Raw genomic sequence first — 17,940 nt, forward strand, 5'->3', positions numbered from 1 at the left:
TCATAGTCTTCTCTAGTTAAATGAATAAACACAACTCTAATATACTACATTGTTCTTGTTTTCATTTACTCAGAAGTCTTTGAACTTTTACAATATATACAATACTTTACTTGTTGTCAGGGAGACATTAAAGAAAACTAGCTACTTCAGCCTCAGGAACGTTACACTTCAACATACTATAGCCTTACAGATGACCACAATACAGATACATAAAGACAATAAAATACAAAATAGAAAGATGGGGTTTGTGACACATCCACAAAATGATAGATTTAGTTAAATCAAGAATTTTGAGAGCAATCAGAAATCCATGTGAGGACATTATGGGATGCTTTATGAAGTGTTTGCATGAAAGCTAATATATTTGTGGATATCACTACAGTATAGTTTCTAAATGTGTATTTCATTACATGTTACCTTATACAAAATGATGTATGAATGGAAGGCATTTTGAGCATTGACACAGATTAAAAGCAAGACAGTGTTGGAATATGATTTCATTGCTACTAAAATCTTAAAAATGACATCCTATTCAAGTCAGGCATACTACCCATTATCATTACCAGTGATATTTTTTTAATTAACAAAATCATTTTATATTTACCAATGTTAATTACTACTGCCCACTTGGAAGTTGCCATAAATGCTACTATCAAGAAAGACTGAGTTGGGCATATGGCCTAATGATTAAAAGCATTTGGGGCAAGCTTGATGACTTATCTCCCATACCAGGACCCCTGTGAAAGCTGGATACAATAATTGTCTATGATTCCAGACACCTGCTCTCCCCAAATGGAAATAGAATGTAGAAACAGGAAAGTTGATAGAAGCTTCTAGGCTAGAAGTGAAGAAGAGTCAGGCAAGTTGGAAATGCAAGGAGGGACACCTGAATGTTATACTCTTTCATTCTGGCACTCTGGTGGCATCCGCCTGTACCCACACATAAGAGCATGCACGCACACCTATACGCTCACCTCTCATACACCACTTGCAGGTACAGACACATGAAAACCATAGGGAGAAGATCACATATTAGTAAATAAATACTGCAGATATTTTTATGATATGAAAGGGTTAACTTCGATTTCATCTGTGTGCAAGCTGATCATTTCCATATTTGGTGTACTCGAGGATGTTGAATGAACAAATGGGGCATCTGTGGAAGCCCAAAGAGAACTAACATCTTCCAAATAAATGTCTAGGCAAAAATAAACAATCAAGGAGCAGATCTGTTTAAGTCCTCTGCTGGCTCTAAAAATAGTGCGACGTGAAAATAGAGTCAAGTATTTTTCAAAGTACCTTGGCAATAAGGAGTGCTATTCCAGCGAGGTGTAAGTCCCAGGAATTCCAAGAGTTGGACAAAGCAAATAAATGGCTGATATAAACACAGGTTGCTAAAGGAAGAGGAATTAGTAATAGTGACATGCACGGTGGGAAACCCTGCACATGGCACCATAAATCTGACCAACTAATGTCAGCCAGACACAAAACAGCAGCAGAAACAAAGGACTTAAAAAAAACTTTCTGAAAAAGGGTCAGTGGGGAACTGTGAATACTTTGCACGACTAGTAACAGACAGGGCCAGACAGTCTTTCTACGTGACCAGAACATTACGGTTTGAAAGTGCTCAAGTCAAGATGAAATACTAGATGTTAAAATGCATTTGGGGTGTTTACTGGAAGGTGGTTGATATTAATCCTTTTAAATCTCTGTTCAGTATTAAAGCTTAGAGAACCCTTCATGGGGCGGCAAGGAGTCATTTTTCAAAGGGGGATGTAATGGAAGGATAATCCTAATATTTGTTGCTTGATTTTGAGTCTCCATTCAGCTCCAGTGAAATTGGGACCCACTCTGCAGGTTGATTATGAAACATTATAAATCTCAAATTTTAGCCAAAGCATACGTAAGCACAAATTCCGAATCACTTGGCACATGAGGCAAGAGAGCAGGAATGGTGAAGGAAGGCTCAGCTGCAATTGCTATGCTATCATTTCTTAAAGATATGCTGCTCTATGGGTGTCTGGAACTCTCAAGACTTTTTTTTACAATTACATATTTATTAAGAAGAATAAATCTTGGCACCATAACAAAGATCACCATTTGTACCTTGACTTCTGTAGCGCTCCTCTGGTGACTCTGTCCACATCAACAACACAGTACTCTCTCCATTTAAAGACTCTAACAACACGAGTGTAGAACCATTTCTCCTGATGCATTCAGAAGCATGCCAAAGGCTATGGTCAATTTTATGCTCTGACCAGATTAAACCTCACTACCCAACTTTTTCATTAAACATCACTCTTGGTGTGAACATGCTTTTGCCATTGAAGTTTGAATAACGTTAAAAGGGGTTCACTTTCAGTAATGGAGACTGTCCCGTGTAATGTGGGGAAGCAGGGCGGACTTTTAAAGGCTGCAAAAGAAAAGGCTAAGATAAAAGAAGAAGGAGAGCTGTGTCTAGGTTTTTTTAGACACAAGAATGCTGTGTCCGTGCTGTTCTCCTGCCCACCCTGGAGATCGACTTGCAAGTTCCAATATCATCTGAGTCAGTTCTTTAAAATGAGCCTCTCTCTGCCTCATCTGTGTTGTTGCTGTATGTATATGTGTCTATATCCAATAAGACAATATCACTCTTCCCCTCCTCATGTGTGTGCATGTGTGTGTGTGCGTACATGTGTGTGTAATCTAAGTGCATCAGTGCATACGGAATCTGTCTTCCTGGAGCACTCCCAAACAAATGAGAAAAGGAACTTTCTGATCACTTCTAACGAGCTTAGTGAAGACTTTTCCCATTGGTGACGTCTTGTACACACTGACTTGTACATCTTGTACACAATAACTCTACATTTGTTTGGTACTCTCTGTGATCAAAAGTTGAAAATGAAATAAATAAAATCAATTAAATTTTACTCAACCAAAAAATTCTGTTGAAGGTCTGCTGTGCTCAGTGTCAGAGATGGAAAGAAACTGTAGAATAGCTCTGCCTAAATAAGAAACCAACATTCATTGAAGGAGGTACCATCTAAACTATTATCCAGTAGAATACACCCACAGATACACACACACACACACACACACACAAATATATACACATAAGGACATGTCTACTGAAGATAAAAGATAAAGCTATTTTAATACAAATATCTGCCTTAAAGCTCATAGAAAATAATAAAAGTGAATAACAAGTAAAAAGAAAATAGACACCAATGCCAAGAAAGTTATTGTTTCTATCGCTGCTCTATGAAGAGCTAAGCTTGCATAAGAGAACGCTTAATTCCAAATACACCATCATGCTTTGAATTTTGAGCCACTGAAGTCACTCCACATCAAACTAAAACTGTCAAACTTCAAAGGACATTTACAATAATTACATTATCAGAGTGGTCTGTTAGAATTATTTGACAACCTCAGATCATGAAAAGAGATAATGAAAAAACTCATGATGCTCTGCAGACCATCTCCAATGTCAATGATCTAGCAACTCCATCCAATGTCATAACCCACTGGGAAGGGTAGTTAGGAGCTGGCGATGATGAATAATGCCAAGCTGTGCTGCTAACTATTTAAGGGAATATCTGCTCACAGCACAAAGGAAACAACCTCCTGGAAGGGAGTAGTGATTGAAGTAAATCTCAAAATTGTCAGAGAGAAGCCATGGAGCCACTGCCAGAGTCAGACATGCCGAAACTTTACCAGTAAGCCACTACCAGGTGGTGATACACATATTAATGGAGATGGGTTAAATTAATATGTAAAAGTTAGCCAAAAAGAAGCTAGAGCTAATGGGCCAAGCAGTGATTTAATTAATACAGTTTCTGTGTGACTATTTTGGGTCTAAGCTAGCCAGGCAGCCAGGAACCAATAAGGGACCTCCCTCCAACAAGCCATTGTTTTGGCAACAGTATGGATTGTTTGGGGATTTCCACGGAACCCCCTTGGCCAACAACTCAATTAAATACAACCCAGTCTTGGTACTAGACACTTCATTTGGTGACAAGAGATGACCAATTGGGATTCTGTCACTCTCATTTTTTGGAGACGTCATTAGAATTAAATTCATATATTTTAGGAAGTTTCCACCTCACTAGATTTTCACACATCTCTCAAATGCCCCTCAATCCCAGCTGGATTCCCTCCCTTAATTCCCTCCCTCAATTCTACTTCTCCTAATCTCCCTAGTTGATTCTCCCATTCTTGCACTGCCTAAGTCTAACCATAGAATCCACTCTATTTTCCCTTCCTTTTCCAGTACCCTACCTAAGTAGGCCCTTCTATGCCTAACCTCTGGTTTTATACATTGTAGATTGATTATCAATTATTTAATGGCTAATATTCACATCTAAGTGAATACATTCTATATTTACCTTTCTGGGTCTGAGCTACCTCATTCAGGATGATTTTTTTCTAGTTCCATCATTGGCCTGCAACTTTCATGTCATCATATTTTTAAAAGTTGAGTAAATACTCCATTGTGCACATGGAACACATTTTCTTTATCCATTCTTTTTTTGAAGGACATCAAAGCTGTTTTTAGTTTCTGATTATTATAAAAATGGTTGAACATGTGTTTTTGGGGTAGGATGAAGCATCCTTTGGATATATGCCCAAGAGAGGTATAACTGGGTCTTGAGGGAGATTCATTTTCAAGTTTCTGAGGAATCATCATATTGATTTCCATAGTGACTATACAAGTTGCATTCCTACCAGCAATATAGGAGTGTTTACCTTATTCCAGATCCTTGAAAGCACAGTCACTTGTGTTATTGATCTTAGCCATTCTGACAAATGTAAAATGGAATCTCAGAGTCATTTTGATTTGCCTTTCCAATGGCTAAGGATGTTGAATATTTCTTTAAGTGTTTCCTAGTCATTTATTTGAGTTTCCTATATCTATAAATATCTATTCAGATATGTACTCCATTTTTAGTTAAATTATTTGGGTTTTTTGATATCTAGTTTCTTGAGTTCTTTATATATCTTAGATATTAGTCCTTTATCAGATGTGGAGTTGCTTAAAAAAAAAATCTCATTCTGTAGGCTGAAGCTTTGAATGATGGTGTCATCTGCCTTATAGAATCCTTTTAAATTCACAGAGTCCCATTTATTAATTGTTGACCTTAGTGCCTGTGTTATTGGTGTTCTGTTCAGGAAGTCATTTCCTGTGCCAATGAGTTCAAGGCTATTCCCCACTTTCTCTTCTAGCAAGCTCACTGTACCTGTTTTTTGTTTTGTTTTGTTTTGTTTTGTTTGCTGTTTTTGTTGAGGTCTTTGATTCATTTTGAGTTGTTTGTGTGTGGAGATAATTCTGGATCTATCTGCATTCTTCTGCATGCAGACATCCTGTTAGACCAACACCATTTGTTGATGCTGCTGTTTTTTTTTTTCAGTGTGTATTCTGACTTCTTTATCAAAATCAAAGTGTCCATATATGTGTGGATTTATGTCTAGGTCTTCAGTTTGATTTAATTGCTCAACATATTTATTTGTATGCCAACACCATGACATTTTTATTACTATAGCTCTGTAGTTCAACTTGAAATTGGGAATATTAGGAATAGTGGAGCATCCAGCAGTTCTTGTTATTCAGGACTATTTTAGCTATGTTGAACTTTCTTTTTTTTTTATGCTGTATGAAGTTGAGAATTATCCTTTCAAGATCGGTGAAGAATTGTGTTGGAATTTTGATGGGGTTTGAATCTGCAAATTACTTTTGGTAGGATGACCAATTTTACTCTGTTAATCTAACCTATCCATTAGCAGGGAAGATCATTTCATCTTCTGATATCTTCTTTAGTTACTTTCTCTAAAAACTTGAAGTTTTATCACACAAGTCTTTTATTTGTTTGGTTAGAGTTACCCCAAGATATTTTAGGTTATTTGAGGCTATTGTGAAAGATGTTTCCCTAATCTGCCCTTCCCAAGGGTTTTTGTCATTTGTATATTGGAGGGCTACTGAGTTTTTAAAGTTAATCTTGCATCTAAACACTCCATTGAAAGTGTTTTTCAGTTGTAGGAGTTTCCTGGTTGAATTTTTAGGATCCCATATGTATATTGTCATATTATCTGTAAGTAAGAACATTTTGGCTTCTTCCTTTCCAATTTGCATCCTTTGATCTCTTTCAGTTGCATTAATGTTCTACCTACAACTTTAAGTACTATATTTAATAGAAATGGAGGGAGTGGACAATCTCATCTTGTTCCTGATTTTAGTGGAGTTGGTTTGAACTTCTCTCCATTTAATTTGACATTTACTATAGGCTAGCTGTAAATTGCCTTTATTATGTTTAGGAATATCCTTTGTATGCTTAATCTCTCTAGGACTTTTATCATGAAGAGGTGTTGGATTTTACCACAGGACTTTTCTACATCTAATGAAATGATCATGTTTTTTTTTCTTTCAGTTTTTTATATGGTATATTATATTTACTGATTTCCATATATTGAATCATCCCTGAATCTCTGGGATGAAACCCACTTGATCATGGTGGATGATCTTTTTGATGTGTTATTGAATTCTGTTTGCAAGTATTTTATTGTTTCATTGAGTATTTTTTGCATATATGTTCATAAGGGAAGCTGGTCTGTAATTTTTGTTGTTGGGTCTTTATGTGTTTGGGGTATCAGTGTAACTGTGGCCTCACAAAATAAATTTGGCAATGTTCCTTCTGTTTTTATTTTGTGGATGATTTGAGGAGGATTGAAGCTAATTTTTCTTTGAAAGTCTACTATAATTCTACAAAACCATTTGACCCTTTTTTTCATTGATTACTGCTTCATTTCATTGGTGTTATGGGTCTATTTAAATTGTTTATGTGGTCTTAATTTAACTTTGATATGGATAATTACAGAGAAAACTACCCATTCCTTTTAGATTTTTCAAATTGGTAGAGAACAGGTTTTTAAAGTATATACTTATGAATCTCTGGATTTCCTCAGTGTCTTGTTATATTTCCCTTTTCATTTCTGATTTTGTTAATTTGGATATTCTCTCTCCATCTTTTAGTTAGTTTGGGTGAGGATTTATCTATCTTGTTGTTTTTCTTAAATAACCGACTCTTTGTCTCATTGATTCTCTGTATTGTTCTTTTTGTTTCTGTCTTAATTATTTCAGCCTACATTTTACTTCTTGCCATCTATTCCTCTTGGGTTTGCTTCTTTGTGTTCTGGAGCTTTTAGGTGTGTCATTAAGTTGCTTGTATGGGATCTCTCTAATGTTTTTATGCAGGCACTTAGTGCTATGACCTTTCCTCTTAGTGCCCCTATCTTTGAGTACCGCAAGTTTTATGTGTATTTATTTCACTGAATTCTAAAAGCATACTTAATTTCTTTATTTATTCCTATCTTGATCCAGTGGTAATTCTTGTGTGTGTGTGTGTGTGTGTGTGTGTGAGAGAGAGAGAGAGAGAGAGAGAGAGAGAGAGAGAGAGAGAGAGAGAGAGAGAGAGAGAGAGCAATGGTGTCTGCAGAGGGTATTGGGTGCTCTAGAATTGGAGGTAGACAGTTTATGAGCTACCATGTAGGAGCTAAAATTGAACCCAAGTTCTCTGGAAGAATAACCAGTGTTTTCAGCAAAGGCAATCTAGAGGTAATTCAGTGGAGAGCTGTTCAGTTTCTGTGAGTTTACAAGCCTTCTGCTGTTATTGATATTCAGTTTTAATTCATGGTTGTCTGATAGAGTTATTTCATAGTTGTCTGCAGAGAATTATTTCAATTTTCTTGTATCTATGGAGACTTGCCTTGCATCTGAGTATATGGTCAATTTTGGAGGATGTTCCATGAGGTGTAGAGAAGAAAGTATATTCTTTTCTGTTTGAGTGAATGTTCTGTAAATATCTGTTAGGTCCACTTGGTTTGTAATGTCTGTTAGCTCCAAAATTTATCTGTTTAGTTTCTTTCTGGATAACTGAAGCCTCCCACTATCAGTGTTTGAGGTTCAATATCTGGTTTAAGTTGTAGCTGGTTTTTTTTTGTTGTTGTTTTTTGTTTTTTGTTTTTTTGTTTTTTGTTTTTTTTTTTTACAAACTTGGGTGTCCTTGTGTTTGGGGCATAAATGTGAAAAATTAAAATGTCATCTTGGTGCAAATCTCTTCTTAAATTCTTCCTTCCTTTTTTCTCCCTCTCTCCTCCCTCCCTCCCTTCCTCCCTCCCCCTCTACCCTTCTTTCCTTTCTCCCTCCCTTCCTCTCTCCCTCCCTCCCTCTCTCTTCTTTCTTTCCTTCCTTCCTTCCTTCCTTCCTTCCTTCCTTCCTTCCTTCCTTCTTTCTTTCTTTAAACAATGATGGCATCACAGATGTTAAGTAACTTGTCCTGGATGAAACTAAATGGTGACTGCTTCAGTGATACCATTTAGAGCCATCTTTCTGGTTATTTTGACTAATAATTATGTCTGGAGACTTTGGACCCTGTATGTACAATTTCAAAGTTTCTGAGGATTCTTTGGAAAGCATGACTTTGATTTGAGTCAGCTAAGCTGTTTAGGTTGAATTATCATAAGTTGATTGAGCAACTATATGAAAAAGAGATGACTGACGGAGGTTATTATATAGTTACATCAAAGTACTACCTTATCAGCTGGTTTAGAAATGACACAACCACTTTTTACAATTAAAATGAGGTTCAATGGAGACATTTGGAAATGCACCTGACAGGGTTTTACTCTTTTTCACTCACCAAAGCGATGAGTCATGTTCTGCAAAATGGATTATATACATGAGACTGAGTACATAAGTATCTCAATTTAAATTTCCTCTAGAATTCCATAATTCTCCTCATTATATACTCAACCCAAATAATACCCGGTCTTACAAGTCCATAAAGATCTTTTGTTTTCCTCTCTCACACATACAATGAAAGTGGGCCTGATAGTGATACTGGGGTGTGTCTCACCAGCTTCATGGGATCCTATTCTCTTTGGATGTAAACCTTATTCAACCTAGACATAGTAGGGAGGGCCTTGGACTTTCCAAAGGGCAGGAAGCATGGCACTTGCTTAGGGTTGTAGGGGTGGGGGAAGGGTCTGTGGGGTCTGTGGAGGGAGAGGGAGGGGACTGAGAGGAGGGGAGGGAGTGGGAATTTGGATTAATGTTTTTCTAAGTAATAAGAAAAAAATAATAAAAATAAAAAAATCCAAAAAAAAGAAAAAAGAGAGAGAGAAAGAAAGTGGGTAAGGGAATTGTTTTCCAAGCAGATCATGCAGGTGCAAACAATTCCAATTCTCTATGGCTGTACCTCAGCCCCATCTCTGGCTGAGGACATCTGTACACTATTTTAGCTGTCCCCTGCTTCTCTTATCTGTATTACGCTTTGCTATTCTTTTTCCTCATACCACATGATTTCTAACAATTTATTGTCTTCAGTTTTCTGCCGTACTCATTTGCTTGAGAATCACTTTGCTTTCTGAGGCTGAAAATACCACTCATAATGGTGACTTCCAGTTTAAGGTCATCAGTCCTGATCTGTGTTCCATGGGTCACACTTTATTTTTCAGTCTTTGACAGATTTGCCAATTGGATTCTCCGCAACTTCTTCAGATTCAATGTTTTTCACTTATCTGGACATTTCTAATCAACTCTTTATGTTAATGTTTTTTAACTCAAGTGTTGGAAAGGGCAGTCTCATTGCTTGGGATGTGAGGTGGGGTCAGAATTATATGCCCAAGTTTCCAGCCAACAGATAATCTATGTCCAAATCCCTTGGGGCAAGAATCGGGAGAACTAGGTTAAAATAATCTTCTCATGCATTTTGTCTTTGACTCTTTGACTTTCTCTAGCTGAGAATAGCTACATTAGGCCTGAGATATTCAAGCCCATCTCTTGTTTAGTCCTTATTATTGCTACCAATGTAGGTAAGGCAAAGCTGAGGGATTTCTTATTCACACCAGCATGAATGGAGGAAGTTTCTGAGCCATCTCTGCCATCTGGCTCATGTTCATCACTCATTCCTTTGATAGTGACCTTATGCAAGGACACCATGACTTTGGTGAATACCTGCTAAGTTATTTCTTTTCCACTAGTCCTTTTCCATCCACCCAATACTCTCCTACCAGAAATATTTGTATAGATGTGTAAATGATTGCAGCATAATTTTAGTGCAATATACACTCTCAATATCTAATATGCTGAGTTTTGAAACTGAATATAGTCATGTAATCATTGTGGTATGGAAGATTTCCACAACTGACAATGTTTGTAGCATAGAGCAACACCTAATCTCCACTATCAGAGTGGCACTAATTTTGTGTATGTGTGTGTTTATTGCAATCCACACAGATCTGGGTACATATCAAACTTTAGCTTTTTTGAAAAACTTAAACTTAAGGAAATGTATGATGTAGGATTAACAATGTCCAGTGTTTCACATTGAGTATAATGCTTTTGGAATTCATCGGCATTGTGGCTATCAGTAAATCTTCCCATTCCTTCCTACATGATTTCTCAAGAGTATGTTTATCCTCTCACTAGTTGTTGGCATTAAACAGGTTTCCATCTGGGCAGTAGTGGCACACACCTTTAATCCGAGCACCTGGAAGCAGAGATTGGGAGGTCTCTGTGAGTTCAAGGCCAGCCTGGCCTACAGAGAGAATTCCGGGACAGCCATGACAGTTACACAGAGAAACCCTGTCCTGGAAAATAAACAAATAAATAAACAACAAGAAAAGAGTGTTTCCAACTGTCAGGAAATATTTATATAAGTACTTAAAGAATTTGTGTTTTCATTTCTCTTTGGTAAATGCATCATAGAAGATAGCAGAATTCCAAATCAAATGTAACGTTTTGCATTTTACCTCCAATGCATATTTATCCCAGTTGCATTACCTCATTGCCATCTTTTGTTATTGTGAGTCTTTTTGCTCTTTGCTCATAGTATGTCATTGTGACTGGTTTTATGTTCCTGATGATTAACAATGTGGAACACTTTAGTGCTTGCCATCCATATGTCTTTTAAGACTTTGGGTGGATTTGTTTGTAACTGTTTTTTAATCATGGTTTTTCTTTTTAAGCTCTGTTTGGCCTCTAATTCACTATGTAAATAGGTTGGCATTGAGTCACAGCCATCTTTCCATTATTCCCTCCAAATACTGGTTCTGTAGACATCTTCCACCCTACCTTGCACAGACTTCTGTTTCCTCATTGGTGTTGAATTGGTCTTATTTTTGGTAATTAGGACATAAATGTTTTTCTGGCATTTTTTCTCTTATCCTTTGCTTTTATTCTTGAAAATTCAGTTTTATTTTCTACATCTCGGCCTAAAAGTCCCAAAAAATCTTTGTGATTGCTTTTTGCTTGCTTGTTTGTTTGTTTGTTTGCATTCAAATATCTGGGTTAAAAAGACTACCCAAACCATTACATTATTTTTGTTCTGTAAAAGAACCCGCTTCTATCCCATCACACTGATCTTTATATTGATCCTAACACCAGTACCACACTCTTTATCACTAATATTTTATACTAGGCTTTGACACATTTTCAGAGTCTTTTATTTCTTTATTGTTCCCATTAGCCACCTCAAATTTTCAAGATACTTAATGTTTTTACACAGATTTCAGAAGAACCTTAAAACTTCCTTTTTAAAAAGTCTTATGTGATTTTTATTGGAAATACCATTGGCTTTGTAGATCATTGGAGGGAAATTTATTTTGGTCTATTTTAGGGAGTGGTTTCTGCTTTTTAGTATTAAAACTTGAATATGTTTGGATAAATGTGTCTCTAACTGTCCATTTTCTCTTGCTATAACAGACTACCCAATGCCAAGTAATCTATTGACAGTGAAAGTTTGTTTGACCTGTGATCCCAGAAGTTAGGAAGCACAAAGGTATGAGACTGATACCTACCTGGCAAGGGTCTTCTTGATAGACCTGTCAAGATATCCCATGACTAGATAAAGAAAGTCCTCCTCTGCTTAAAAGCCATGAATGCTATCATGGAGGCCTGCTCTCATGACTTTATCCAGTCCCAAATTCTTGCTTAAGTCTCAACAACAAACTTTATTAACTGTGGAGGCCCAAAAATGTGAACCATTTCCACCTTGTCTGAAGGTCAGAGAGTTTCAGCACACTGAAAGTTGTTGCCATTCCACCCTGACCAAAGGTCCGAGAGTTGGAACTTATTTCTATTCCTTCAAAGTTATTGTCTCTTTCTACCTCAAGCAAAGGTCCTACCTAGACTTAGATCAGAGAGCTCTGCTCTCTCAAGGTTATTGTCAACAGGTGTAGCTAATATCCAGACCTGGTATTTCAGGTACTGAGAAGTAAATCTGTTTCTACCCCAAACAAAAGTCTAAGGATTCAACTAAGTCCCTACTCCCTTAGGGAGATAACAATGGATTCCACCCGGGGAGTGGTTTGTCTAAAGAATATTTTGGTCTAGATTATGAGTATTACTTGTCTTGTTCTAGCAACAGAATGCTTAACTAAGAATGTAGCCCGCAACCTTCAACTGATCTGTTCACTTCCTCGTATCATGTTAATGCAGTCTTTTATCTTACTCCTACCTTTTGGGGTCAGGGATATTTTAAGAAAATGGAAATTAAATTTCAGTACTTGCTGGAACTCCCTCCCGGTACTCTCCTCTGTTTTCTTTTATTATTTTCACACATGTCTTTGCACTGTTTATTAACTTCTCTAAGCCCTATGCCCCTACCCTGCTTAGTGGTATTTTTGTTGAAGCTGGTCTTCAACAATTAACTTACAAATTTGGTAATTGAGATTTCAAACTTTTAAATGGTACATCTTTACCACAGTGCTAAGGGTTTAACTGAGGATTCATAGGAAGGTACAAAGAGAGTGCAGAGAACTACTCAGAGTTTACTCAGTTTCCTACATCATTAACATATTATGTAGTACTACGTAGTCATAGTACAATCAAGAGATTGACACTAGTACGGTGTATATGGAGAGAGACCCTTCATTTCCGTCTGTTTTAAATCTCACGCTGGGTTCATTGAATCACCATGACAGTCAAAACACCATCCTGAGTGAGGTAACCCAGGCCCAAAAAGATGAACACGGGATGTACTCACTCATAATTGGTTTCTAGCCATAAATAAAGGACATTGAGCCTATAATTCGTAAAAAATCCTAGAGAAGCTATATAAGAAGGTGAACCCAAGAAAAACATATGTTATCCTCCTGGATACTGGAAGTAGACAAGATTGCCGGACAAAAAATGGGAACATGGGGGTCGGGTGGGATGGGGGGATGGGGTGATGGGGAGAGAAAAGTGTGAAGTGGAGGATGGGAAGAGCTTGGGGGAATAGGATGTTGGGATATAGGAAGAGTGGATATGGGAACAAGGAATTATATATCTTAGTTAAGGGAGCCATTCTAAGGGTTGGCAGAGACTTGACTCTAGAGGGGTTCCCAGGTGTCCAGGAAGACGCCCCCAGCTAGGTCCTTGGGCAGCTGAGGAGAGGGTGCCAGAAATGTCCAGATCCTGTTGCCATACTCATGAATATCTTACATATCACCATAGAACCTTCACCTGGCATTGGATGGAGAAAATGACAGAGCCCCACATAGGAGTACCGGACTGAGCTCCCAAGGTCCTGATGAGGAGCAAAAGGAGGGAGATCATGAGCAAAGAAGTCAGGACCGTGAGGGGTGCGTTTACCCATTGAGACGGTGGGACAGATCTAACGGGAGACCACCAAATCCAGTTGGAATGGGACTGATGGAACAGTGGACCAAACCGGACTCTCTGAATGTGGCTGACGGTGGAGGAGGACTGAGAAACCAAGGACAACGGCAATGAGTATGAACTCTACAGCATGGACGGGCTCACTGTGAGCCTTGTCAGTTTGGTTGCTCACCTTCCTGGACTTAGGGAGAGCTGGGAGCACCTTGGACTTAACATAGTGAAGGGAACCCTGATGGCTCTTTGTCTTGGAGAGGGGTGGAGTAGGGGTATGGGTGGAAGGGAGGGGAGGGAACGGGGAGGAGATGGAAATTTTTAATTAAAAAATGAGAAAAAAACAGATAAAATGTAGATCTATTTTATTCTGTGGCTAACTTTATTATTTGTTTATTTTTAAAGATTTTTGACAGAGGGTTTTTCTGTGTAGCCCTGGCCGTCTTGGAACTTGCTCTGTAGACTGGGCTGATCTTGAACTCATCGATCTGCCTGCCTCTGCCTCTTGAATGTTGGGGTTAAAGGAATGTGTCACTAGCCTGGCTCAGATACCATTTACCCCTTTTAGTGATATACATTAAAATTCTCACTGCAGTCCCTAATCTGAAAGCTACTGATATAATCACTACCTACATGTTTCTGCCACTGTAGGATGTTTAATACATGAAGTCAGGTGTCACATGACTTTGAGATCAGCCTTTGTCAGTTGGACTAACGCTCTTGAGAGCCATCCCAGCTGCTGCACTTGTGAAGTTTGTATTCACTTTTGTTGTTGAATTTGATGTTGATGGTTTCTACATTGAAACTTGAAATTTGTGAGATTTTTCACCCATGAGTCTTTTTCTGAAGAACTGTTGTGGCTATTCCTTTTGTTTTTCCATTCTAAATTTATTTTTTAAAGATCTTTTCTATATTTTACTGGAATTTTTCATAAGGAATTACACTAAATTACAGTTGAAGAAAAGTAATATTTTATCTTGTCTTCTAATCCATGAATAAACTATGTCTGTTTATTTAAGTGTTTTTTTATTTCCATCACCACCACTTTATCTTTTATGTCTTTCAACATATAATATCCCGTATAAATCACCTTAGATTTAAACCTAAATAGATCATTTTAAACAATTCAAATGGCATCACATATGTGATTCCACTTGCTCTGTGTTCACTGCCAGTATTCAGAAATATAATTCCTTTTTTTCTTTCTTGGTAAGTTGATCTTAATTTCTATATTCTTGAAACTTTCTTGCTACTTTTTGAATTTTTTAAAAGATATATGATCAGATCCTCTGTAAATAAAGACAGTTTTATATCTTCATTTTATATCTATAAACATATTGCTTCTCTTATTAATATAGCATTGAACAGATTATCTAGTATCAATTAAATAGCAATGGTAAGAGCAAACATCCTCACCTTGCAGTCAGTCATAGATAGAAAGTGTTCATCCTTTTATGGCTAAGTGTGATAGGAGCTGTATATGTTTCTGAAGATTAATAAGTTGAAGAAGTTCCCTTTTATTGCATTGTGTTCTTCAAAACCTTGGATGTTCTCACTCTAAGTGTCTAAATATGTGACCTTATTTGGGAATAAGAGCATTTCAGATACAATTAGCTAAAATAATGAGTTTATGGTAGATTAGGCCTCTAATTCAATAAGACTGTTGTCCCAGTAAGGATGAGAAAATTGGAGAAAGATATAGAAGGAGAAGGAACATGAAGATAAAGGCTATGGTCACTGTATTGCTACTGCCAAGAATGTCAAAGATTGCCAGTAAATTACTAGAGCAGTGGTTTTCAACCTGTGGGCTGTAATCCCTTTTGGGGTCAAATGACCCTTTTACAGGGGTTGCATATCAGATGTTCTGCATATCAGATATTTACATTTTGATTCCTAAGAATAGCAAAATTGCAGTTCTGAAGTAGCAATGAAATAATTTTATGGTCGGGGGTCACCACAACATGAGGAACTGTATTATGGGGTCTGAGCCTTAGAAAGGTTCTAAACTTCTTAGAAGCTGGAAGAGAGAACCCATTGTCCCTCATAAATGTCAGCACTGCCTCAATCTGGATTCTCAGAACTCTGAAGCGATAGCTTTCATTTGTTCAAGTCATTAAGGCTGTGGGTTGTTATAGCAGCTCTGCAGGATGGATACGCCTGTCTGTCTGCCTTCCTTCCTTCCTTCCTTCCTTCCTTCCTTCCTTCCTTCCTTCCTTCCTTCCTTCCTTCCTTCCTTTCTTTCTTTCTTTCTTTCTTTCTTTCTTTCTTTCTTTCTTTCTTTCTTTCTTTCTTTTTCTTCGAGTCAGGGTTTCTCTGTAGCTTTTGGAGCCTGTCCTGGAACTAGCTCTTGTAAACCAGGCTGGCCTATGTTTAAGTTCTAATAACACAAAGGAAAAAGAAAGCTTTTTAAACAGATTAGGAACAAGTAGATATGAATAAGCAAACAAAAGATGGATTGGTGTTGAACTTCATCAAATGTTTCATCGGCTTCAGTTGATATGGTCATGGGATGTTTTCTTTTCACCCATTGGCATAGGATTGTCAATGGTTGATACTATAATGTTCAACTAGCTTCTACCCTGAAGCTGAATACTCATGTTTGGTCCTTTGTGATTTTGTATAAAGACTGTTAAAGTCTTTTTGTTGATTTACTAATCTACTATTCTGGCTATGGAAGGAGTTTAATAAATTACATCATGAGGAATTTGTTCCCTAGCTCCCTTTCCTTCCCTTTCTTTGCTTGGGCTGTCTTTGATTTTTGTTATCACAGTAAGTTTCGCCTCATGAAATACATTGTAAATGTTTCCTCCTGTTTCCTGATAGGTGTTGTGTCAAGCTGTGTTCTGTTAGCTCTCCTTTAACTGCTTGGAAGAATTCTCTAGTGAAACCATCTGGGCCCAGAGATTTATTTGGGGGAAGTTTTTAAACTACCAGAGCCATTTCCATAACTGTTTTAGGGATATTTAAATGATCTAGTTCATACTGTATTCAGTTTATGCTTTTAAAGGAACATATGTTTCCAAATAATGTAGGCAGAATTGTGTGTAGGATCTCTCTCACCCTCTCTCTTTCTCTTTCTTTCCTTCTTGGTGCTATAATGATGAGACCCATTTCCACAGATTAACAAGTGGTGCTTTTTTTCTTTGGAATCTTTACCACACAGTTTGGTTGTTTTATTCTTGTGCTTTCCATAGAGATCCTTGATCTGTTTCTTTTTCCTATTGTACAACATGAAATTCTTTTTCTAAGGTAGAATTTATTTTCCTTTTTTTACTTGCATGTGCCTACATGTTACTGTTGAGGATCAAATTCAGAGCGCTTTGCATACTGAGAAAGCATTCAGTCAGTGAATTGCACTGCCAGCCTTTATTAGGGTCTTGGTAAATAATTCAAAACATCTATGTGTGAGGCTAGAGTCCATTCACTAGATCAAAGTTTGGTTGCAGGCACCATGGTAGGTTTGACTTTTGGTAAAATACCTGAGTCCATGACTTTATGATGTTCTGAAACCACAACTCTTCATGTCAATTTCAGCATCCTGGTGTCTAATCTTGTTAAATTCTCAGTGACTCAACCATCAGCATGAGTTTGCACATCTTCCCTTCACTGAAATTGGTTTTCAGGAATGTGTTATGAAAAAATTCCGATATGTTCTACATAGAGAAACTTGATTGGAGGCAAGTGGTCCAGTTACAAGGAGAAAGCACTGCTCGGCTGCATCAGGAGCACCACATTTATGCTCTGTGACGGCAGCGAGGATGACCAGGATATACCTGGTGTAATTAGAACTTTTTGTTTCCTTACATGCTGGCTGAAGGAGTGTTTCCTGTGTCTCAACAGCTTTCAAGGCATATCTTCAGTAATAAAATTTCTAGGCATTTTGTGAAGTTTAACCATCTGTATACCGCCATTCTGTCTCAACAATTGGCTTTATGATAGTTGCAATAATCTCCCCTCTCTTCTCCAACCTGTATTTAGCAGCACAGTGACTCCTTTTCGGTGTCTTGGAGAAATACATAGCTGATCACGCGTAGCTGTCAATTTCTCTGATCAGGACAGGGTTTTAGCTGTAATGGGGCTTCCTCTTCCTGGTTGCTGCTTTAAACCTTGCGCTTGGCTTCAGGTTTCTTCTCCAGAGTGTCTGTCTGGTTTCTCAGCTTTTGATTCACCATCCTACAGGACAGGGTAAAGCCAGTTGCACTGATCTTAGGTTGACTGTGACATTCCATCTGCTCCCTTCAGAGTCACCTCACTCTTCAAGCTTCGTGAGGAGGGGCCTGCTTAGGCTGCTAATTTACAACTTGTCATCTTTTCCC

The sequence above is a fragment of the Arvicola amphibius genome, chromosome 17 (assembly GCF_903992535.2).
Source record: "Arvicola amphibius chromosome 17, mArvAmp1.2, whole genome shotgun sequence".
NCBI lineage: Eukaryota > Metazoa > Chordata > Mammalia > Rodentia > Cricetidae > Arvicola > Arvicola amphibius.